The sequence below is a fragment of the Petaurus breviceps genome, unplaced genomic scaffold (genome assembly GCF_028583685.1).
Source record: "Petaurus breviceps papuanus isolate PSGF00001 unplaced genomic scaffold, PetGlider_PUasm1.0 98, whole genome shotgun sequence".
Lineage (NCBI taxonomy): Eukaryota > Metazoa > Chordata > Mammalia > Diprotodontia > Petauridae > Petaurus > Petaurus breviceps.
In genome coordinates, this window is record NW_027187460.1 from 23,931,221 (window position 1) to 23,957,416 (window position 26,196).

A 26,196-nucleotide genomic window follows, 5' to 3' on the forward strand; every position below is an offset into this window, starting at 1 on the left:
CACTGGATTTACTTCTATAAATAAATTGAGGATATAATTCTTAATATTAACCCTAGCGGTATAAGATACACGATCATTATTATAAATAGAATTGAATTAGATGGCATTTCTTATGCCCAATTGGGGATACCTTGACAAAGTTTATGTAGACTTACCAAATCCAAAGAAAGATGGGAATATAGATATGTGGAAGGGAGATATAGATGATATATGGAAGGGAAGATATAGATATATGGAAGGTAGATATATATATATATACACATATACATTACATATACATATACATTAATGAAAGATAAGGGAGAAACAAAAATAGAAAGTGACAAGGATTTCATACTTATGAAACTTACTCTCTGCCAGAGAGAAAATATACAAACACATCTAGTAACCAGAAAATAGTACAGATTGTACCTAAAAAACAACATGACACATACATAGATTGTTGGAATTTTAGTTAAGAACACCTGAATTTGAATCTTGTCTTTTAGAGCTATGTGACTTTGGCCAAGTTATTTGATTTCTCCAAACCTAGTTTGCTCATTTGCAAAGTGAAAGGTTGGACTTGCTGACCTCTGAAGTCTCTTATAGTTAAAATTCAAACATAATCCTATAATCAGTATCAAAATTGTGGGACATAGAGCATAAGTATGTCAGGAGTCTAGAAGAGTGACAATTTACTTGGCCTCAGTTTTATCATCTGTAAAATAAAGGGAATGGACTGAATGATCACAATGGTGAGTTGGGTTTCCTCGGGGGAGGTTAAGAAGAGATGAGTTTCAAAAACAATTGTGCTGGATCACCTTCTACTCCTGTTCCTTGTTTTCTTCTTTAGCATGTACATCAGAGAAAAAGCTGGAGAAAGAAAAATAACTGAAACCAAATTGAGACAATTTGGCTACTTGGCTACTGTGGTGAATGAGGAAATGAATGAAAGAATGAAAATGTATTAAATGCTTACTGGGTGCCAAGCAATATGTTAAGTGCTGAGGATATAGAAGGCAAAAAAGATAATGCTTGGCCTAAGGAATTTATATTATAATGGGGGGAAATGTATGTATGTATATATAGGTATATGTATATGTGCATTAAGCATGGGTCTGTGAATATATGTATGTATATATGTATGTGTATGTATGTGTGTATATAAATATATATGGGTGTGTGAATATATATATATATGTATGTGTGTGTTTATATGTGCATGTATTTATGTTTGTATGAATGAGTATGGTAGCCAGGGAAGAGTATTTTGCTTTAGAAAGTTGCCTGTACTGGGAGAAGATCAACACATTTTTCCTAGGAGCAGTGGCAGAATGACAATATTGATTTGATTATGGTTTGAGATCTGGAAAGGATTGGAAGGACAGGGAAAGCCATATAGGTACAGAAGTCAGCTGGCGAGAAGATGGGGCAGAGCAGTGAGGGAGGTCAGGGAAAGAAAGGAAAGCATGGCTGAGCAGTTGGCCTGATACAGTAAATCTCATTTGAGACACTCACCAGTCAGGACCTCAAGAGTTACAAGACAGGAGAGCATTTAATAAATACTTAGTACATACCAGGTATTGTGTTAAGTTCTTTAGATATGTTTTCAAGGAAGAAAGACACTCCTTGACCTCAAAGAGCTTGCATTCCCATGGGAGAAGGCAACATATAAAGGGAAGCTTGAAATGGGGTAGGGGGTCTTGAGAGCACCTTGGCATGGTTTGGAGCTATTAGCAAAGAAGTGAGAATAAAGGCCTCAATTTCCTTTTTTTTTTAATTTGTTTATTCAATTTAATTTGTTTAATCAAGCAAGATCCACCTTCTCTTTCCCATCCCACCCCTCCCCCTAAATGACCACACAAGAAAAACAAGACCCATTAAAAGAACCGTAGTCGATCAAGATGGGTTTCCAGATTGGCCATGTCCAAAAACAAATTTGTCTCATTCTTCATTGTGAGTCTTTTACCTCTCTCTCATAAGGTGAGTAGCATGTTTCATTATTAGTCCTCTGGAATCATTGGTAATTATGCTGACCCCATTACATTTAAAGCACAACTTGTTAATCCATTTCCCTGTTTATAGGCACCCCTTCAGATTCCCATTCTTTGTCACCTCAAAAAAAAAGTATATACACGCGCGCGCGCGCAAACACACACACACACACACACACATTTTAGTTTATATTGCTCAGGAATAGTTCTTTCCCTTATCTACCCTTCTAAAATACTCCCCACCAACACCATCTCCCTTTTCACTCCTATTTTCCTATTGAGTGAAATGTATTCTAACATCCAATTATCTCTGTGAATGTATTTTCTTCTTTTTTTGTAGATCAGTTGAAAATCAGTTTCAAGGGTCAGCTACTCACTGGCCCCAGCCCCATTTTCTTGTTTATATAGGTGTCTACTTGTTAACACTGATTATGTGAGATAATTTTTCTGAGACCTTTTTTCTTCCCCAAATTTTAGTGTGTGCCTGTTGGCCTATCTTTCCATTCTTTTCTTAAGATCAAGATATAATAGTACTACTCACAAACCTTGTCTAATTGGCCTCCCTCTCTGACCATTAATAATGACACAGTTCCAAGGGGACATATATATTATCTCCCCATACTTAAGTGTAAGCAGTATCTCCTTGTTTAGTTCTTCTCACTGGTGAGTTGTATTTAACTTTATATGTTTCTCTTTACTCCTATGTTTGAACTTCAAAGTTTCTTCCACAGCTTTGGTCTTTTCATCATAAATGCTTAGCAGTTCTCTATTTTCCTAAAGATTTATTTCTCCCATATCACTATATTCTATTTTATTAAGTTATTCTTGGCTATAAGTCCATATCTTTTGCTTTCTGGAACATTGAATTCCAAGTTATCCTTTACAATGCTGGTTGCTAAATCACATGTAATCCTGACTATGACTCTTGGGTACTTGGATCATTTTTTTTCTGGCTATTAACAGTTTTTTTTTTTTTACTTGGAACTCAGGATTTTGGCTATGATGTTCCTACGAGTTTTCATTTGAGAGTTTTTTTCATGCAGTGGTAAGCGGATACTTACTTTTTCAATTTTGCCCTATGGCTTAAAGAGATCTGGACAGTTTTCTTTGAAGATTTCCTAAAATGGGATGCCTAGTTCTTTTTTTAGTCACAATGCTTAGATAGTACAATTATTTTTACATATTTTTCCTCCTTGATTTGGTTTCTAAGTCAGTTATTTGTCCGGTGAGATACCTTAGGTTTTTTTCTATTTTTTTGTATAATTATGTTCTTTTAATTTTTCTTATTCTCTAATGGAGTTGTTGGCTGCCCTTTGGTCCATTCTAATTTTTTAGGGAGTTTGTTGTTTTGGTAAGATTTTGTACATCTTGTGCTAAACTCAATTCTCTCTCCAATTCATTCTTTCATATCTCTCATTTCTTTTTTAAATGTCTTCCTCAAATGATCTCATTTCATTCATGAAAAACAATTTAAAAAAGAAGTTTCTTGATCTCTTACAGGAATTCTAGGTATATTTTGTGTAGGCTTTGCTTTAATAGAAACATAGTACATTCTTCAAGTTCTAGCCAAAATCTCACACTCTACAGGAAGACTTTTCTAATCCTTCTTAATTATAGGGCTTTCCCTCCATTGAGTATTTCCTTTTTATCTTGTATAGAACTTGTTTATACATAGTTGTTTGCATGTTGTCTCCCCCCATTGGATTGAGAACTCCTTGAACACAGAGACTGTTTTTTGTGTTTCTTTGCATCCCTAGCACTTAGCACAATGCCTGGAACATAGTAGGTGCTAAACAAATTCTGATTGACTATCATCGTAAATAGAGGCAGCACGGTGCTAACCTTGGATCCAAGAGTTCAAGTCTCATGTCTGATACCTATTAGCTATGTGACTCTGGGTCACGCAATCCCTCAGTGCTCTGGGCAATGCTGGAATACAATATGGTGCTGAGAATGTCTAGAATTTTTTTGTATGAGGGGTTTCATCACCAGGTAGTTAGTTGCATGTACCAATGAAACCACAGTTCCAGTTCCCATACCTATAAGAAATGGAGCATCAGGGGGAGGCTAGGTGGCACAGTGAATAGAGCACTGGCCCTGGAGTCAGGAGAACCTGAGTCCAAATCCGGCCTCAGACACTTAACACAAAACTATCCATGTGACCTTGGTCAAGTCACTTAACCCCAACTACCCTACCTCCCCCCCTCCAAAAAGCAAAAAAAAGTAAAAAAAAAGGGGAAAAAGCCACAGCGCTGAGCACAAGGGCAGGCTGGGAAGCGACTGTGCAGGGCAGGCCTAAAGAAGACCTGATGAGGGGGGCAAATCATCCCACCAACCACAAGGGCCACTACCAGGCCTTTCCCCAAAGGGTTGGGACTGGAAAGAGCAAGGTAAGAACCAAATGCAGGGTCCCTGTCTAGGACAGCAAATACTCCTGGGACTACCACTCCATAGCCCAGAAATTTAAAAAAAAAAAGCCCCTATCAGGACCTCCAAGGAACAGGATAAGAGAGTGAACCTCACCTGCTCCAACCCCCGCCCCCCTGACCCTGAAAATATACTATTGCCCCAGGGCAAAACCCTCTACAGTAAAGGTTTGGGATCCCTAGAGGAAGGGTGTGGCTAGGGCCCTGCCTCAAGAGACTCTGGAATCTTACTATCCTCAGAGGGAGGAACCAAACTCAGAGGGAGACAATGTGGACTCCACACCCACAGCTGAAACATCAACAGGGAATGGGTCCCAAGCACAGAAAGCTCTCCTAGAGGAGCTCAAAATGAACTTTGAAAACTGAATGAGAGAGAAGACAAAATGAATAATTCTTTTAAAATCAAAATTGCAGAATTAGAAAAACATTATAATGAAGAAAACAGCTCTCTAAAAAGAAAAGTATATGATATGGAAAAGGAGATCCAAAAACTAACCAAGGAAAATGATTTGCTAAAAACCAGAATCAACCAAATTGAAACACATAACTCTATGAGGAACCAAGAATTAGTCAAACATAACAACAAGAATGAAAATTTCAAAAAACAGGTAAAATATCTCAATGGAAAAATAACTGACCTGGAAAACAGATCCAGGAGAGATAAACTGAGAATCATAGGCCTACCAGAAATTTATGATGAAAAAATGAGCCTGGACAACATTCTCCAAGAGCTCATTAAGGAAAACTGCCCTGAGATACTAGAACCTGAGGGTAAAATAGAAATCAAGAGAATCTACCGGACACCTGCTGAAAGAGATCCCAAATTGAAAAATCCTCGAAATGTTGTGGCCAAACTCAAGAGCTACCAGGTAAAAGAGAAAATACTTCAAGTGGCCAGGAAGAAACAATTCAAATATCAAGGAACCACAGTGAGGATTGCACAGGATTTGGCAGCCTCTACACTGAAAGATCGGAGGCAGTGGAATTCAATTTTCCGCAAGGCAAAAGAGCTTGGGTTACAACCAAGGATCACCTACCCAGCAAGACTGAACATATTCTTCCAGGCAAAGAGATGGTCATTAAATGATATAACAGATATCCAGACCTTCCTGATGAAAAAGCCAGAGTTCAATGGAAAATTCAACCTCCAATTACGAGATGCAAGAGTGACATAGAAAGATAAACAAGGAAAACACACACACATACATCCTGTTATTTAATAAGAATAAACTGTTTATAGACAAGTAGAGGGTATGAGTATAAATTACACAAAATGACAATTTAAAAAATCTTATTAAGGGCTACAAAGGGACTGCAATGGAAGAAGAGGAATGAATAAAGCGGAAAAGGGTAAGTTATGTCACACAAAGAGGCATAAAAACAATATAGCAGACAGAAAGAAGGGAGGGAGATGAATATTATATGAGCTTTTCCCTCATTGGGTCTGGTGCAAGGAAGGAATAACAACCAGTTAAGCATAGGACTCTATGAAGAAGAAACATAAAACGTAAAAGGCTGGAGTAAAATATATCATGCCTCAGCTAAAGTAAAAAAAAGCAGGGGTAGCAATCTTTATCTCAGATAAAGCCAAAACAAAAATTGATCTAATTAAAAGAGATAAGGAAGGAAACTATATCCTGCTAAAAGGCACCATTGAGAATGAAGCAATATCATTATTTAACATATATGCACCAAGTGGCATCCAAATTTCTAGAGGAGAAGGTAAGGGAATTAGAGGAAGAAATAGATAGCAAAACTATACTAGTGGGAGACCTTAATCTCCCCCTCTCTGAGCTTGATAAATCCAACCTCAAAATAAACAAGAAAGAAGTTAAGGAGGTGAATAGAATTTTAGAGAGGGTAGTATGATAGATCGCTGGAGAAAACTGAATGGGGATAAGAAGGAATATACCTTCTTCTGAGCAGTACATGGCACATACACAAAAATTGACCATGTATTAGGACATAAAAACCTCACAATTCAGTGTAGAAAGGCAGAAATAATAAATGCATCATTCTCAGATCATGATGCAATAAAAATCATATGCAATAAAGGGCCATGGGAAGACAGACTAAAAACTAACTGGAAACTAAAGAATTTAATCCTAAAGAATGAGTGGGTCAACAAGAAATCATAGAAACAATCAGTAACTTCATTCAAGAGAATGACAATAATGAGACAACATACCAAAATTTGTGGGATGCAGCAAAGGCAGTTCTTAGGGGAAGTTTTATATCCCTGAGTGCATACATGAATAAATTAGAGAAAAAAGAGGTAAATGAATTGGGCATGCAATTGAAAAAGCTAGAAAAAAACACAAATTGAAAATCCCCAATTAAATACTAAATTAGAAATACTGAAAACCAAAGGAGAGATTAATAAAATTGAAATTAAGAAAACAATTGAATTAATAAATAAAACTAAGAGCTGGTTTTATGAAAAAAAACAATAAAATTGATAAACCCTTAGTCAATACAATAAAAAAGAAAGAAGAAAACCAAATTATGAGTATCAAAAATGAAAAGGGTGAACCTACCACCAATGAAGAGGAAATTAAAACAATAATTAGGAATTATTTTGCCCAGTTGACTTTATGACCAAACAAGAATTAAAGGGCATTATAAAATGCAACATGGATAATTTTGATTATATTAAATTGAAAAGCTTCTATACAAACAAAGCCAATGTAACCAGAATTAAGAGGGAAGTGGAAAATTGGGAAAGAATTTTTACAACTTATGTCACTGATAAAGGACTCATTTCTAAAATATACAGAGAATTGAGTCAAATCTATAAGAATACAAGTCATTCCCCAATTGATAAATGGTCAAAGGATATAAACAGGCAGTTTACAGAGGAATCAATTAAAGATATTTATAAGCATATGAAAAAATGTTCTAAATCACTATTGATTAGAGAAATGCAAATCAAAACAACTCTGAGGTATTACATCTCACCAATCAGATTGGCTAAGATGACAAAACAGGAAAATGACAAATGCTGGAGAGGATGTGGACAAATTGGAACACTAATGCATTGCTGGTGGAGTTATGAACTGATCCAACCATTCTGGAAAGCAATCTGGAATTATGCCCAAAGGGCTATAAATAATTTCATACCCTTTGACCTAGCAGTACCACTTCTAGGGTTGTATCCCAAAGAGATCATAGAAGTGGGAAAAAGGCCCATATGTACCAAAATATTTTAGCAGCTCTGTTTGTGGTAGCAAAGAATTGGAAATTAAGGAAGTGCCCATCAATTGAGGAATGGCTGAACAAGTTGTGGTATATGCATGTTATGTAATACTATTGTGCAATAAGAAACGAGGAGCAGATGGACTTCATATTTACCTGGAGAGGCTTATACGAATTGATGCTGAGTGAAAAGAGTAGAACCAGGAGGAATTTGTACACAATTACAGACACAACGTATGTGTGACGACCAACTTTGATAGACTGGACTCTTCTCAGCAATCCAGAGTCATGAGTCAACCCCAAAAAGACCCAAGATGGAGAGAGATGTTTACATTTAGAGAAAGAACTGAGATTGAACCCAGACTGAAGCAAACTACCTGCGTTTTTTCGTTTTCTTGATTTTGTTTCCTCTCTCTCATTCTTCATTCCATCTGTTACAATCCTTCTTTATAACCTGACTAATGCCTAATGTGGAAGTATTTGCAGATACTATACTTGATTCTATGCTGATATGGTGGGGGGGAAGGGAGAGAAATTTGAAACTCAAGGAATTGTGGTAATGAATCTTGTAAACTAAAAGTAAACAAATTAATAAAGACAAAAAAATAAGAAAGAAAGAAATGGAGCATCAGATTCAAAGTCAGAATATCTGGATTGGAATCCTAACTCTTCTAAACACTACTAGTGTAACCTTTGGAAAGTGAAATCCCCTTGTTTATGCCTCAATTTCTTTGTCTGTAAAATGAAAGATTTGGATAAAATGATGGCTAAGGCCTCTTCCAACTCTGATCTACGAGACCAATGATTTCCATGTAATTTCTATTAGCTAATTCAATAGGTTGGATCCAAATTAGGGAAACTCCTATTCCTTTTAACTACTATGTTCAGAATTGCCATGCCCCTAAGGATCTGAGACAAAACCACAGCCACACTCCCACTTGATCTTCTCCATCCAAACATGACCTTCGCTGATGCAGCAAACACCAGTCTGAATTGTGCTGGTAGATTAACAAATTTAGCAAAAGCCCTAGTACCCAGCCCTGCTGGAGAATCCAAGCTTGATTTGGAGCTGTGCCAACTTCTAGGTTTTCTGCCAGAGCCCTTTGTCCAAAGGAAATTAGTCCTTACCCTCATTTAATAGCAGCCTTTACTATCTCAGTCTCCCTAGTTGGCCCTGCTGCTGATGCCTAGACATGTATGGTGTACTGTAACTTTGTCCCAGATGAAGGAAGGTGTCATTTGCAAATAAGAGTATCTCTTTAGTTTGTCCTTGGGCTATTGCCTGATGCTCATGTTTCTTCTCGCCCCTGTGGGTTGTACTAATACTACCTACCTCTCTCCTTTCTTGTTGCAGTCAAGTTGCAGTAGATGGAAGGGTCATCAGGGTGGCATCCCTGTTGACAGCAGGGCACTAGCTCTGTCAATCAGAAGACAGGAATGGGAGTAGGGCGACTGCCAATCAGTATTTACCAAGGCTAAGCTGTTGCTGGAGGTGACTCAGCTCCAGCACTCCCAGGCAACAGGCTATTTAAAAAGAGGCGAGCCAAGCTTTTACGAGCCCCCAAACCTATTTTGCTGAAAGCCTCACTGCCTAACAAGCCGGTTGGCAGACAATGATAGCTCTTTAATGAGCAAAATGACAGTGAGATTACATAGGGTGGGAGGCTCAGGCCCACTGTTCCAACATGCTCTTATTTTTGCCTAGCCTGTCCAAGGGAGCCTTTTGCCTACAGCATCCAGGAAAGGTGGACCAGGAAACAGAGGGAAATGTCTGAGTCACTGCGTATGGCATCAAAATACCAGAGGTAGAGAAAGTTCCCAATTGAAAGAAAGAAAAAGCCATGGTTTAGGAAAACAGTAATGACGCTCCCTCTTCACTAACATAGAGAAGACTAAACCTAAGTAAGCTCACCTGGTTGGAAGAAATTTGTTGGAGAAAAGGGTCATAATCTAACTAAACATTTAGAAACCCCCTTCTGCCAGATATTACATACAGCTGCACCAGCCATGGAGGGTGGTATTTTCCAGGAGAGTACACATTTGGACTAATTCAACATTGGGTGTGTCTGTGTGTAAGTGTAATTGTGTGTGTGTGTGTGTTTGAGTGCATGTGTCTGTGTGCATGTGTGTATGTGTGTGTGTGTGTGTGTGTGTGTGTATGTACCCAGATCTCTGTTTTTATGCTTGGGTTCTTTATTCTCTTCAATCTTGTCCTTTTCACCTCACCCTCACATCTCAGACTCTCCATTCCTTCCCTGCTATGAGCTTTCTGTCACTGACTTTCTTTGTTTCCCTTCATATCCCTAGTCAGATCAACCTTGAGACTAAGGAAACAAACAATTACTATTTCCAAAGCACTTTAAGGTTTATGAAGTATTTTTCTCCCCTTACAAGAACTCTAAGGGGCAATTAAAGGAAGGATTATTCTATTTTACAGAGGAAGAAACTGAGACCCAAATATGGTCACAGTCAACCAGATAGTAAAAGTCAGAGCTAGGATTTGAACTCAGATCTCCTGTCTGGCTTTGCCACTTGCATACACCATGTGGAACCTTAGATAATATATTCAATTACTCTGAGTCTCACTTGAGCATTTGTAAATTGATGGGGTTAAATGAGATACCTTCTAAGGTCCCTCCCAGACCACTTTGCTTCTTTTATTTTAAGCAAATGTCATTTATTACGCAATGGAATTTTAAATATGAAAGTCACTTTACAAGTTTATAAACTATATGCACATATATGTAAGATCTAGTCTCTTTTGAATAACAACCCACCATAGAGTATGACGATAAGCTCAGTGTGTCTCCATATTCCCCTCTGCTCATTCTCTACTCTGCACCTCTATATGTGTCTTCTCTATACCTCTCTCTTTTTTAGTTCCTATTTATTTTCTTTGAAGTTTATAGAAAACAAGCATTTCCAAAATATAGCACGATAAAAAGATGATTACATATGAATCTACTGTGCGCAACTTGCTATTCCTTTCAAATATACAACAAAATTATCATGTAAATGTATTTATTTTTTTGTAGATCTCTTTTCAATGATCCTTTAATCTTGTGATCTGACACACATGCTACCTGCTTGTCAAGTAGACTGCCTGACTATATGATATAATCTGAGGGGCACTGAAAAACCATCTCTCTACCTACCTCCTAATGCCAAATTACCATAGGGCCTAAAATCTCCTCTGTTAAAGATTAAGTTCTTTGGAGTAAAGTGGTGTGCCACCAAGAGTCTCCTATAAAAAATGCAAAAATCACAAAATGTTTAGAAATGGAAAGAACAATAGAGGTCACCTAGTCTAATGTTCTCATTTCACTGATGAGGACAATGAGGCCCACAGAGGTCACAAACCTGGTAAGTGGCAGAGCTGAGACCAGATATTCAGATCCCTAGTCCCATGCTCTCAGTCCACTGGTCTCTCCTTTACCCTTCACTGGTCCCTACAGAGTTAATTCAGAAAGACTTGTAAAAGCACACTATATAGCTGCTTCACACCCACAGGCAGAGATTTCACACTTGGGACATTAGGAAGTGACCAGATTTTTCTAGTGGCATTCTATTACATTTGACATAATTGGGGGAGGTAGGAAGGTAGTGGGAGAAAACTGTTTTTTTTTTTTATTCCATTGAAGGGAATTGTCAACAGCTTCTAGCAAAATACATGTGTTCTTGTAAAAAATGGAAAGAAGAAAGGAAGGATGATGAAGAGAAGGAAAGAAGGAAGGAAGGAACAAATGAATTAAGGAATGAAGAGATGGAAGAAGGGAAGAAAGAAAGAAAAGTAAGGGGAGGAGGAAAGGTGAGAGAAAGGAAAAGGAGGAAGAAGGGAGAAAAGGAAGAAAGAGGAGAAAAGGAAGGAAAGAAGGAAGGACGAAGAGAGGGAGGAAAGAAAGGAAATATTCAATAACATTTAGGAAGCTGAAACATCATTTCAGGAACCTGGCAGTCGGCCATGGGATTTCTGAGCCTTCATTTTAAACCTGTGAAACCACAGACTCAGCACAATAGCCAGCTGGCTGGAGTTATTGGTCCACTTAGTTACCATAAGGGTGAATCTCCAGGCTTTTCATAAGCTCCTCCCATTCCCAAGGGTCTCCTCTTCCCCCAATAGGTGATGACTCTAAAACCATGGGTAACTCATTTTCCGTGGAATTTAGTGAGAACAAGATTCTTCAGGTTAAATCCCCAGGGAGCTACCAAAAGGGAATAATGAGGAATGATGCTTCCCTAAGCCAACAGGAATCAGCTGCTACTAGTTTAAAAAAAGGGGGGGGGGGGCTTGTTAGCAGATGCTAACACTTGCAGGGAAAAGAAAAGCTTTAGGAAATGGAGAGACTGAATATTTCACATGAATATGGTTCAAAGAAACAGTTCTCCAATATCCCTGGGCCCCTGGAAAGGTTCATATAAAAGAACTTAGAGGTGATTCTAAATTATGCATACTTTGTGTGAAACTGAATCACAAAATTTTAGAGCCAGAAAGAACCCTAAAGTCATCTAGTCCAATTCCTAGTGATCAAACTGAAGTTCAAGAAGGGTTACTGAATCTCTCTGGGCGGGGAAACAGGATATAGTGAAAAGAACACTGAATTTGGATTCTGAAGATTTGAGTTTAAAAACTAGAAATAGACACTTTTTAGCCATGTGACTCTGGGCAATCTACTTGTCTCAGCCTCAGTTTTATCATTTGTAAAATGAGAATAATAATACTTGCACTGCTTACCTCACAGGGTTATGAAGAAAGTTTTTTTGTGAACTTTAAAGTTCTAGGTACATGTGGCCATTCAGTATTCAATTTGCCCAGAGTCCCATAATTAGTAGCAGAATCAGGACTATGACCCACGTCAGGGTCTCATTCATTAAAGTATGCAATCAACAATAGCAGCATGTAAAAATAAAATGTCAGAAAACAGTATGAAATAAAACAGTCCCCCACCTGGTTCAAATCTCAGCTCTACTATTTAACATATGTATAAACACACACATATGCATGTCTATGTGTGTATATATATATTCGTGTGTATGCATATATACATGCATGCATATAAACATACATAGACATATATGTGTATTGTGTGTAAACACACACACACACACCTTGGACAAGTTACTTCCTCTTGCTTTACTTGCCTGTAAAATAGGTTTGAACTAGATGTGACCTCTAAGGTCATATCCAGCTTTAAATTCTATAATCCTATGGTTTCAGCATATGTATTCATACATACACACACATCTATTTACAAATGTAGGTATACCAGATATATTGGGTGCAAGATTAAGGATCTTTCTACATCTTTATTTCAATATAATTGGTTTCCTTTGCAACCCTATGCATTTCATCCTATGTATTTTAAAATGTTATTCTGAGACAGGGTTCATAGGATTCTCCAGCTTGCCCAAAGGGCCCAGGACATAAAAAATAAATAAAAAACAAAAAACAAAACAGTAAGAACCCTTATTTTAGAGTGAGAGAGCAAGAACTCCAACTCCCCAAGGCCAGCAGCAGTCTTATGTTGTTATACTGATATTGAAGATTGTGAAATATCCTTCTCTGTAGGTCTTTGAAAACAGGGCAGATTTTTATCTCCCAAGATGATGCTGGTATAACTTTGCCAAGAACAGAAGCAGGGCCAGTCTTAGGGGTAGGCCAAGTATCATAGAATCAAAGAATGTCGGAGCTGCAAAAGACCTCAGAGGCCACCTAGTTCAACTCCTACCTGAAACAGGAATCATCACTACAAGCAGCCACTTGAAGTCCTGCAATGAAGAACTCACTGTATTCCATATGGCTGTCCCTTATGTTGTTGGAAAGTTCTGAATACAAGAAACCCTTTCATTACCTGGACTCAAATATCTAATTTTTATCTACTAGTCCTAATGCAAATCTTTGGGTCCAGGCAGAATAAATGTAATCCTTCATCCAAAATAAACCTTTCGGCTAGTTGTTCCCCTAAATCAGGGTGCAGCCTCAAGACCACATGTGACCTTCTAGGTCCTCAAGTGCGGCCCTTTAACCGAATCCAAATTTCACAAAACAAATCCTTAGACCTAGAGGACCACATGTGACCTCAAGGCCAATCATAGGTTCCCTACTCCTGCCCTAAGTCTTCTCTCTGGCTCAGGCATCTCCAGTTCCTTCAACTGATTCTCATAATTTTGAGACCCCTGATGTGGAGAAAACTCTAGATTTTCAATGTTGTTTTTTTCCTTCAATGTCCTGGCCAGAAAGGAAGTTTTACACACAACATTGGCATCTGGAATTAATTTGAATGATTGTTAGACAATGAACTCCTCTCCAGATATATCTAACCCAAGGACTTTAGTTCTATCATTGTCATGCCACCATTTGGAATCTCTGAGGTTTGGAAATCTTTCAAAGTCATATGTGAAAATGCAAGTTGCACAGGAAAAAAAGAGAGGAAGAGGCTGCTTCTTAGCATATAGCTTAATAATCACTTGTAGCATGATGTTGTGGCTAGTGTTCTACATTTAGAGTCTGGAAAGCCTGGATTCAAACCCTACTCTTAGATATTTCCTATGTTACCCTGGACAAATCAGCATTTGTTTTGGTGCTTCAATTCTCTTATCTGTAAAATTACAGAATGGAAACAGATTGAACTATAATCCCCTTCCAGTTCTAAATCTGTGATACTATGACCTTCACTAAAAATGTTATGAAGAAACACTTGAGCCCTGTGAAAAATAATTAACTCTTCCTACACGTTCTGCCCACATTTTAAGTATCTCCTGAAAGGATCATAGGTTCTTAGGACTAAAATAGACCTTGAATAGCATCTCATTCAACTCCCTCATGTTAGAGATGAAGCAAGAAAGACCGTGAGAGGTGGCGAAGTGATTTACCCAATGTCCCCCAGCCAGTTCATGGTATAGTTGAGACTAAAGCCCAGATCTTCTGGTTCCAAGTTCAAGGTTATTTTTTCTACCTCACCATGGTAAATAGCTGGCCTCCCTCAGTCCTGGATATGTGAAATGACTAGGAATAAGACATCTACAACTGAACTTCAGCAACACAACATAAACATCACCATCACTCCAAACTATGTGACCTTCCCTGTCTGGAAACAATCTTCTATCTGTGGATCTCCCCTTCTGCTTCAAGTCTATCTTCCATCCCTTCTTCCTCCTTACTCTGATACCACTCTCTCCATCTTCACACCTGCCTTGGTCTGACTTCCTTCTGTTCATAGTGTTGACCTGATAGTTAACCAGTTCAATTCTACACTGAAGTCCACACTTGTAAGCCTGGCTCCCTTGTCATTCCATCATTCAGTTACTTAGGATGCTAAATTCTGGGTTGCCTCCACTATCCGTCTTCACTGTTGGTTCTCCAATTAGACTTCAAGGTGGCTCAATGGATAGAGTCAGAAAGATTCGTTTATACTAGCTTCTTTCATTTCCTCATCATTCATTCACTTCTCAAACCCTTACAAGTTGGTTTCTGAGGATACCATTCTTGTTCACCTATTCTGAAATAGATAGATCTCAGAGGTCAGTTATAATGCTGAGATTTTATGTGTTGGGAAGTATATGTGTGTGTATATTAAATATGTGTAGATATATAATAAATATAGAGAAAATGTATGTACTTATGCATGTGTGTGTGTATATTCTGTGTAGAGAGAGATGGGATATAATGTGGTTGAGTGAAAAGAGTGTTGAATCTGAAGTTAGGAGACCATCCTGCCTAGTTATCTGACCTTAATAAGCAAGTCACTGAGTCTCAGTCTTCTCATCTATAAAATGAGACGAATCATACCCATAATACCTCTCTAACAGTGCTGCTGTAAGAATCCAATGTAATATTCTATATGTAAAGTGCTTTGTACACTTTAAATCTTCAAATAAATGTCAACTATTGTTAATGAGATCTACCAGGGGAAAAAAGCATGGAACTTAGAATCGATAATTTGTTTGTCATCTACCCCAGCCCCTCCAAGTCAGCTGTAGCTGGTTACAGCATTTGCTTTATACGACCACTAGCAAATCATTCCTTCTCTTTCCAACTCAGTTTTATCACCTGTAAAATTGGGTTAATAATACTTACCTGACCCACCTCCCAGGGTTGTGGTGAGGATAAAATGAGGTCATGTATGGTAAAACATTATGTGAATGTCAGCTATTATCATTACTTATGTAAACCTTTGCTGTTCTAGGGCTCTACTATTTTTTTTTCCCTCTGCCCCAGGCTGCTCCAGGCTGTGTGCACAGTCCCAGCCCACATCTGCCCCCAAGCCTAACCTTGGCAGCTCTTCAGGGAAAGTGTTAATTATCTGCTAGTTCTTTCCTATTGTCAGGATCTGCCCACCTGAAGCTGCTTCTCCCCTAGGCCCTACATCATCTGGGTGTTTACAAGTACCTAACCTGACCTGTCCAGCGTTTGACAGGCTCTTGTCCCAACAGAAATCATATAAAAGCCCTGAGCCTGTGAGAGAAAAGCTGCCTTAGTCACTATTCATCAGCATTCATCGCTATTCAACAGAATCACAGAATTTGAGAGTTGGAAGGGACCTCAGAAGCCATCTGGTCCAACCCATACATGAAAGGAATCCTCATTACAACATACCAGACAAGTAGCCAACCAGCCTCTTCTAAAAGACCTACAAGAAGGAGGAACCCACCGTCTCTTAAGGCAGCTTATTGCACTTTTGGACAGCTCTTACTGTTGCAAGTTTTTCCTGACATCAGACCTACTTTGGTCTTGTTCTAACTTCCACCCTCTGCTTTCTATATTCTGGGGCCCAAATAGAACAAACCTAATCCTTCTCCAAATAAGAATAGCTAACATTTATAAAGTACTTACTATGTGCCAGGAATGGCTTTAAAGTTATTTCATTTGATCCTCACAATGACCATGGGAGGTAGGTGCTATTATCATCCCTATTTTACAGATGAGAAAACTGAGGCAAATAGTGACATGTCCAAGCTCACACAGCTAGTAAGAGTCTGACACAGCATTTAAACTCAATCTTCTGGATTCCAGGCCCAGAACTCTATCTACTGCTATCTAGCTGCCTTCAAATAGCAGTCCTTCAAATACTTGAAGCCAGTTTATATGCCCTCAGTGAGTCTTCTCATCCTCAATTTCTCCAACTAATCCTGATATAACCTGGACTGAAAACCTTTCACCTTTCTAGTTACCCTTTTCTGTATTCATTCCAGCTTATCAATGTCCTTCTTAAACTATGGTGCCTAGAACTGAACATAACACTCCAGATGAAATCTGAAACCTGTAGTCTGCTTTTGTTTCTTCTCACTCCTCCAGAGTCACTAGGGTCTAGTGGCAGGACATAAGTCAAGACCTATGACTCTGGATGGAGTCTTTTAAAGCTGAGATCTTTCCTAGGTCTCAGTTTGTCTGAGGCAACACCCATTAAGTAATTAAAAGCTTTAAAATCTCTAAAAACTCTCTTGCTCTGGATCATGGGATTATCAGTTTGGATAGAAGGAGCCTTAAAGGCCAGCCAGTCCAGTCTCTTTGTGGTATAGATGAGGTAACTTAACTGAGACCATCTAGTCCAGCCTCAAGACCACATGTGGCTCCCTATGTCATCAGCTATGACTCTTTGATTGAATCCAAACTTCACAGAACAAATTCCCTTAATAAAAGAATTTGCTCTATAAAATTTGCACTCAGTCAAAAATCTGTACCTGAGGACCTAGAAGGCCACATATGGCCTTGAGGCGGCAGGTTCCCCACACCAGATTAGTCCTTTGTCATGCCTACTGTTCTCTCCATCCTGATTTCCTGCCCTGACAACTCCTTGGCATGCCTCCATTGCTAGCACTAAAATCTATTCTTCTTTGAATGCATATTTCCCTGGATGTCCTTCTTACTGAGGAACAACCTTAGTTGCCTTTGTCCTTGTATTTGTAAAGCCAAGCACAAGCAGCTTTCCAGAGGACTACTGCTGTGAACCGCTTTTCAAGGTTCTGATTACATGGTATAGTGAATACTCTATTCAATAACAAATCACAGCAAAACATTCAAAGAAAATCAAGGTACAGCATTCACAATGCTACAACTTATCACAGAGAATCAAAATACAGCCTTCACAATAACATATCACAGAAAATGGCAACATAGTTTTCACCACAGTGATCACAAAGTTGTCAACAAAGAACAATCATTTAGTAACTCAATCATCCTTAAGAAGATTTGCCTCCTTAAGGAACACAAAATACAATAGTCAAAGTTCTCCACTCATGGGGCACACTAAGTTAACTCAGTCACTTATTCAGTCATCAATCACTAAGTACAATCATTTAGTCAATCAATCATTCAATCAACTCAATTATTCAATCATCCTTCATTATTTACTATTCAGTCAACAGAAAATACATAGACCCTCCACCCCTAGGTCACTAGTAAATTTACAATTTTTCAGTCAGTATTCAGTATCCAAGTAAAGTCTTCTTTCAGCTTGACTCAGGGTGGTCTCTCAGATTCCCTGGATCCCCCTCCATGGTCCCAGATCCTACCTGGATTCGCCAAACTGTCACCTGGGTTCAAAGGCAGAAAGTTCCCAGGTCCTTGTCCAGCTCTCTGTGCAGTTCCTGTTCCACATTGGAGCCCACAGTGTCCAGTCCATCTCAAATCCTTCACAGTCTGTTCCTGGGAAGTCAAGGATTAACAAAGCCACCAACAGGTTTATGCAAAGTACCAGCATCACAATCATGCTTCTTCAGTCTTTGGCAGCTCTGGCTGGCCCTTGGAAATCTTCAGCAACAAATCAGCAGCTCCAGCTGGCCCTCAGACATCTTCAACAGCCTCAGAAGTCCCGGCTGGCCCTCAGACTAAACAGGAGTTTCAGCTGGTTCCCAGAATCAAAATCACTCCATCCAGATTTTCAAAATCAAAACCATTCTCTCCAGCCTAGAGGGGGCTCTTCTCTTCAGCCTCTCAGTGGCAGCAGCTTCTGCCTCCATGGAGCTTTCTCCAAGAAGATCTGACTCTCCCTCTCTGGGGCTTTTCCTTATATATAGTATTGTCCCTCCCTGTTCAGTCCCTTCCTGTTACATCAGCAACAGGAGACAGGAGTTCATACAGAGGCTTGATTAACTACTAAGTGCCAAGTACCTGTTACCTTTGCTAATACAAAGGTATCTTCGAATTCAAATTACAGTCCTGAAAGAAGGAACTCTTGTCTGCCACATCTACCCTATCTGTTTTATAGATTTTTTATCGTCTTACCCTCAATGGCGTCACAATACATATTCTACCTCTGAAGCAAATCCCCTGCATCCCTCCCTTCATCCCTTCAGTTTCACATTTTCTACATTTTCTTTGCAACTTGAATGCATCACTAAATTTATTTAGTGGCTTTTTGAAATCTGTTAACTCCTTAAGAAGAAGAATCTCATATTTATATATGATTTATTTATTATTTATACATACATCACATTACAGTTTACCAAACAGTTTCATATGCATTTTTCTCCTTCATAGGATCACAGATCTACAGAAAGTAGGGACCTCAAAGATCGTGTAGACCAAATCTCTTATCCTAGTTATTTATGTCCAAGCCTTATCTTCCTTCCTTCCCAAATTAGAATATAAGCTCCTGGAGGACAGATTCTGCCCCAGTCTGATTGTGTCCTTGTATCCACAGCACCTAGTCCAGTGCCTACCACAATCTGAGTGACTATTGATTTTAATTAGGTCAGGCTTTTATTCCCAAAGGAAAGCAGTATGACTGGAGAAAAATGTTCCCACACTTCCACCCCCACCCAAGGAAGAGAGTTCAAGACTTTTATTTTAGGTCAGTTTGGGACCCACCAGTAGTCTCTTAGAATTCCATACATTAAATGGTTGTTTCAACTTAAATTGTGATCTAGTGTTGTTGCCAGTTATGTTTATAAAAGAGGACAGCACTGACATTGAAAACTGGTGTTCCTGCTGAATAAGGGATTACTAAGTCCCAGTGACAATGCTTATGAGGAGGTTTAGCAGTATTTGCAGTTTATTAAGAACAATAAATGAGATTTTTCAAACCCTTTCTTTAACAAAGAGGAGACCCTTGGCTACCAAGGATGACATCCTTTTCATACAAGTTGGATGATGGATGGAGTAGGGTTTGTATAAAATGCAAATGTACGTTTTGTTGAAACTGGAAGTCCATTCATCTAAATCATTTCTGTTATAGCCTGTGACGGCTTTCAAAAATTGCCAGGGTTGTGTTTTTTTTTTTTAATTTGATCTTTCCACATTATTGGAGGTCACATAAAGAGGATTATATGAAGTCTTTCATTGTCAATTAGTGTAATTCTAAATCAACATTCCGGTATCAGACAGGGAGAATGTGTAGGGTTTGGGTGTTTTGTTTTGTTTTTCCTTACAAAAAGTCACACAGGCTATCCCTGGCATTTGGATTAAGGTAAAATTATAGTGCTATGAAATCTCTCTTAAGATATGTCAGTAAATTAATCCATTCCATGTCTTCATATTCAGGAGTGAAAACTCAGAGTTATTAGAAGGTTAGAAACAAAAATCCATTTTCTGTGAAAATTGGCTGACTAAATGGCATTCCAATTTTATAATATAAAACGCATCTGCTCTTGAACTTGACATGGTTACGCCTCGTTTTTAGGTAATGGAGCCAGTGTTGGGCACTAAATTTTCAACAGTAATGGAAAACAGAAATCATATTTCATGCTTTTATAGAAATGGGCAATTTTAATAAGCACAATTCCCTTGAACTCAGTGACATAACATTTACCTCTAGGGATCTGAAAGAAGAACACTTTCCACAAGTATCTCTTAGGGATGGTCATGGAAGTACCTTTGTTGGGGATGGTCAAAGGGTTTTTCTATTATTTCTAGTATTTTCTAGTATTCCAATTCTATGTCCTTAAGAACACTGCAAGAGATGTCCCAGGGTTAGATTACCACTCTGGGTATCTTTATCTCCATTATATCTACATCAACCACATGCTATCCATGATGGCTGTAAGAATCATCAACATTAAAACAAAAACTAGTTTCAGCTTTAGAAAGACTAAAATGCTGTGCCCTTCTACTCACTCCTCTGCCTTTCTGCCCCTCACAAAATCAGAAGAGAGAAACAAAGTATGCTCACTGGGCACACTAAAAAGTTTTGTTCCATAATTTCGATTAGGCCCTCACTGCAGCAAGGCAATCTTATTACATCTCCTCAATCAGTTTACTATCCATCTCACCATAGCAGCTTTTTGAGTCTCTTCTCTCCACAAACTTTCCAGGACATCCTGCCCCACCATCTTCTCAGTTCAGATCTTCAACTCACACTTTAGTGAAAACAAAATGAAACTATTCATGAAGGGTTTCCTTTTCTCCCTTCTTTTTCACATTCTTCAGATAGCTTTCCCCACTCTCCCCTTCTTTACCCCTCTGTCTCAAGAAGAGATAGTGTTTCTCCTTACCAAGGCAAACCCCTCAATATGCACCTTTGATCCCTTCCCCTGTCATCATCTCCATTGTCTTTTTTTCTTCTTTCACATCTTTCACATGCGATCTCTATTCTCCACTCACACAGTCACCACCCTGAGGCATTCCCTCAACATCTTATGCTTGGACTATTTTGAAGTCCATTTGGCTGGTCTCTTGCCATTCCAATGCATCCTTCATTCAACTGCCAAAGTGATTTTCCTAAAATGCAGGTCTGGCCATGTCACCCCACTCAATAAACTCTAGTTTCTCTGTATTACTTCCAAGACCAAATATAAAATACTCTGTTTGGTTTTTATAACCATTTATAGCCTGACTCTATCCTTCCTTTCATGTCTTCTTATACTTCTCTTCATTCTATATATTCTATAATTCAGTGGCATTAGTCTACTTGCTGCTTCTTACACATGATGGCCATGTGTGGGAGGTTCTCCCTGGACCATGCTGGGGAGGCTCTCCTTCCTCACATTTGCCTCCTGGCTTCTCTGGGCTCTTCCCAGCTTCTACTGGATACCTTTCCCAAGATTACCTTCCATCTAAACTATATGTGTGTATGTAATATATCTTGTATGTACTTAGTTACTTGTATGTTTTTACTAGCAGTATGACCCTGGGCAAGTCAATTAAATATTTCTCAGTCTCAGTTTTCTCATCTGAAATATGGGGATATTAATCTCTATATTACACCTATTTCCAAGGGTTCCTATGAGGATCAAAAAAAAATAGTAAATGCTTCACAAACCTTAAGGTACTAGGTAAATGCTAGCTATCTTTATGACTAAAGTTTATTATTTTTTATTATTATTGTTACTATTACTATTTACAGTTCCTGGCACATAGAAAATGCTTAATAAGCATTTGTTGACTGATTGGTATACTAGAAGTGCTAAAATAAATGTTTTTTTTTTTTTTACTGAGTAATTGATCACAAACACAATACATATTACTTACCTAACCTATTTGGATAGAGAGTGGAAAATGCAATGATAAGCTAGTGTATTGGTTATTATTATTCCTAAACTATGAACTGGTGATGTTATATACTGTAGTCTCCCCAGAACTACAGGGAAGCAAAATGTAAATGTAGCTGGAGGTCAAATTATCTCCCCACCCCCACACATAAGATGCCACTACAAAGTAATAGGGCTAATTCTGTGGACACCAATGCATCCACATCCAAGTACATGCTGGTCTTTAGGAACAGGCCACATTAATACTATTGCTTTTTTTGGAAATTGCCACCACCACCCCTACCCTGAGCCTGTGGCATATTCTAAAATCATACCCTCAGTTATGGAAAATTTCTGGGTTTTGTAAATGAATTTAAGTTTTAGACATGACTGCAGATGAAATTTGGAGAATACAATGAGCTGTTTTACACAATTCATCTGTTTTAGATGCTGATCAAATTGATTTTCTAACATTACTTTCTCATTGATCAGCTAAGGAGGGAATTCCCCAAGAGGACTCCCACTTGGTATTTTGAGCAGGCAATCTCACCCTTGATGATCATGAGAGTGATGTGTGATGTTGGGCAAATCCCCTAATCTTTAGTTTCTGTAGAAGGTTGGGGTTGGATTAGATGATCTCTGAGATTCCTTCCAGCTCTAGATCTGTGGTCCTGTGATAGCTATTTATGGAGAATTTTAAAGTTTCCAAAATGCTATATTATGTGATAATTAGATAAAGTATAAATCTCTATAAAATAAAGTGTTACAGTTATGATCATCCCCATTTTACAGATAAGGAAACAGGTTAAAAGAACTTAGTATATCTAGTTTCACTGGGATTAGTGCATAGCATCCAAATGGTAATACTTAGAAGGACGATGTGGATATAGAGGTAGACATTAGGGAGGGTTTTTCTTTTTAAAATTAGTCATATTACTTGATGATCAAGTTTCATACTTTTGGTCCACCCACACAGCGTTTCACCCAGAAACCAGGCCCAGTTTTTTTTTTTGACAGTTGTGTCTAAGGCACAGAATTAAGAGAACAAGAACTATATGGAGATAATTCTAAGAGATAAAGATACTAAGCTGGGAAAAAAAATCTGTTAGCTCTTAAATTGTCTGATAATCTGTAATACCATTGATTTGATATTCTCTCCAATGATGTGGATCTCAACCTATCTATACATTTTCATGTTTTTCAGTTCTCATCCACTTTTTTCAACAAATTCAACATGGGGATCTCCCCTAAGATTCTAGGGCAGGGATTGAAGGGCAGTTCTTAGAGCTGTCCTGACATTACAAGAATAATAACAAAACATGTAGACTAGCTACTGCTTATCTTTTACTCTCCTCACATAGCCAACACATTTTCTTTTTTCAGTTACACATTTCTCTGATGACTTCCTTTGTGTAAATTCTCCTTTCTAATTCCTTATTTGTAATTTGTCAGAGTTAACATATGTCCACCACATACCCTTCCATTCTTTTCTGGATGATGCTCAAGTTTAATCAACAAGTCAGTCAACAAGCATTTATTAAGCATATACTATATGTCAGGAACCATGTTAAGTTCTAGGAATACAAATTAAGGCAAAAGATAGTCCCTGCTCTCATGGAGCTCATAATCTATGTCCCTTGGCCCCAATCATGCATCACTATAAAAATATTGGTATAAATAAGGTGGCCTTATTTATATGAGAAGCTTAGGATCATCAAAAGGATTTCACAACTTGCCAAAGTCAGTCTAGCCTTCCCCTTCCTCCTGTTTAGCTCTGAGTCCTTCTCACTGTCCACTTGTAGTATCAGTCCAAAATATTGATAGAGCTATATCTAGATTTATCTATATAAACATGTGTGTATAAATGTACACACATATGTGTATATATATATATACATATGAGCATATACATGCATATGAGTGTGTATTTATGGGTTGTCCATATAGCTAATATATATACATATTATATATATATGAGTCTGGATAATAGCTTAAGAATCACATAGTTTATTGGTATAACTATCCTTTTTAAAAAAAGACAAAAACCCCCAAAAGAAGGACAGTGTAAAATTAAACAAGGTGTCAGCCAATGCAAATACAGCATGCCTTTGAGGACAACAAGGCACTAACCCAGTCTGGAAGCTGCCTAAGAGAAGATAATTCTCTGAAGACAAATGACACTAAGATAAAGAGGAGCCAGACATCCTAAAAATGAAAGTAGCTATTAAAGTTAAGTCAAAAAGTTGTTGGTGTTTCTTGCTCAATAGGAGGAGTCACTCTAAGCTGACTCTCCTGGGAGAAAATATAAGATGTTTCCAGGGAGGCTAGGATTCAAAGATTGATTAGAGAAGACAGTTTTCCAGAAGATACATTAAAAATTTTGAGTGGAATGAATGAATGGAGAAACAAGGACAGACAGACAGAGATAGAGAGAGACAGAAAGACAAAGACAGAGGGAGACAGAGAGAGATAGAGGCAGAAAGGTGGAGATGGAGAGACAGGAAGAGACAGAAACAGACAGACAGACAGACAGACAGAGAGAAGATAATGTATTTATTAAGTGTTTAGTATGTGCCAGGTGTTCTACTATGTTCCAGGTGTTGTGCTAAGTTCTGGGGATACAAAAAAATTCAAGCATAACAGTCCACCACCTCAGGAAGCTTTTATTCTAGTAGAGGAAGAAAATACATAAAGAAAAGGCAGAGCATAGAGGCAGCATAGGCTAAGAACTGGTAAGGAAGCTTGATTCCAGAGATAAGGCAAAACTCAGAGTTCCAGGAGAGAGACTGATGCTTCAATGGGGGAAAATGAGAATGACAATAGGAGTCACAGTAACATAGAGACCTGACTCCACCCAAGATAAGGCAAACACTTACATATTGGAGCCTGAATCATTATATTTTAGAGCAGAAATGAATCTTTAAGATTTTTTCATCCAAACTTGTCATTTTACAGATAAGGGAACTGAAATCCAAAAACTTGTCTAAGGCTCAGTGTCAGAGGGAGGACTACAATCCAAGCCCAGGGTTCCTTTCCCTACACTCTCCTTTTGCTCAAGAAAATTAAAGAAAAATTAGGTTAGGGGCAGCTAGGTGGTGCAGTGAATAGAGCACCAAGTCCTAGAGTCAGGAGGACCTGAGTTCAAATTCAGCCTCAGACACAATTACTAGCTGTATGACCCTGGGCAAATCATTTAACCCTGATTGCCTTGCCTGCACCCCTCAAAAAAAAGTAGGTCAGTCCTCAGTGATAAAAAAAATTCCTCAAGCCCTGGGTTTATACTGTTAATAGGGAGGCAGTGTGGTGCCTCAATTTGAAGTCAAAGTACCTGGTTACAGTTCCAACCTCTGTCACTAATTACCTGCCTAAGCCTTAGTTTTCTCATCTTTAAAAAGAAGTGGTTGGATTACATGAACTCTAAAGTCCTTCTTAGCTCTAAATCTATGATTCTAGATGCAAGAGAAATGTAAATGCATTAAAAATGCTTAAACATCTAGTTTCTTCTTTTAAATAACAAGAATAAAGTATCTGAATATATGCTTAGGGGGGAAAAGGTGCTCTCTCTTCATGATAATTGAAAACTCCCTAGTCTTTTATTCCATAAATCCTTCCAGTTATTAGCATGTTGTCCCTATTTGTATTACTTTATGTAGAATATATTTATGGGGGCAGCTAGGTGACAAAGTGAATAGAGCATCGGCCTTGGAGTCAGGAGGACCTGAGTTCAAATCCGGCCTCAGACACTTAACACAAAAAAACTAGCCATGTGACTTTGGGCTAGTCACTTAACCCCAATTGCCCTCCAAAAAAAGCAAAGAAAAAGTATATATTTATGAACTTGGGTACATGATATATCCTTCCAACAGAATATAAGTTCTCTGAGGGCAGGGTCTATTTCATTTTCCTCAGTATGAGCTGGACTGGGAACTGGGAGCTGCCTACCTGTGAATTCAAGTGACAGTTGGGTGAATTCAGGCAAGAGCTGGGAGCATGGAAGAGTAACCATGGAGTTTGGGAGTCAGCCTCCAATAAAGATGAAAGGACTTTTACTTGGGTACTTAGTGCTGACTGACATAATTAAGACAATGTGACCTAGGGGGTGGGAGACCTACTACTTTGTACTTTGTACCTCTTAAGGAAGATTGTTTCTTAAGGGTGATTGAGTTAAGGATGATTGGAAGCCAGTTTCCAATAAAGAT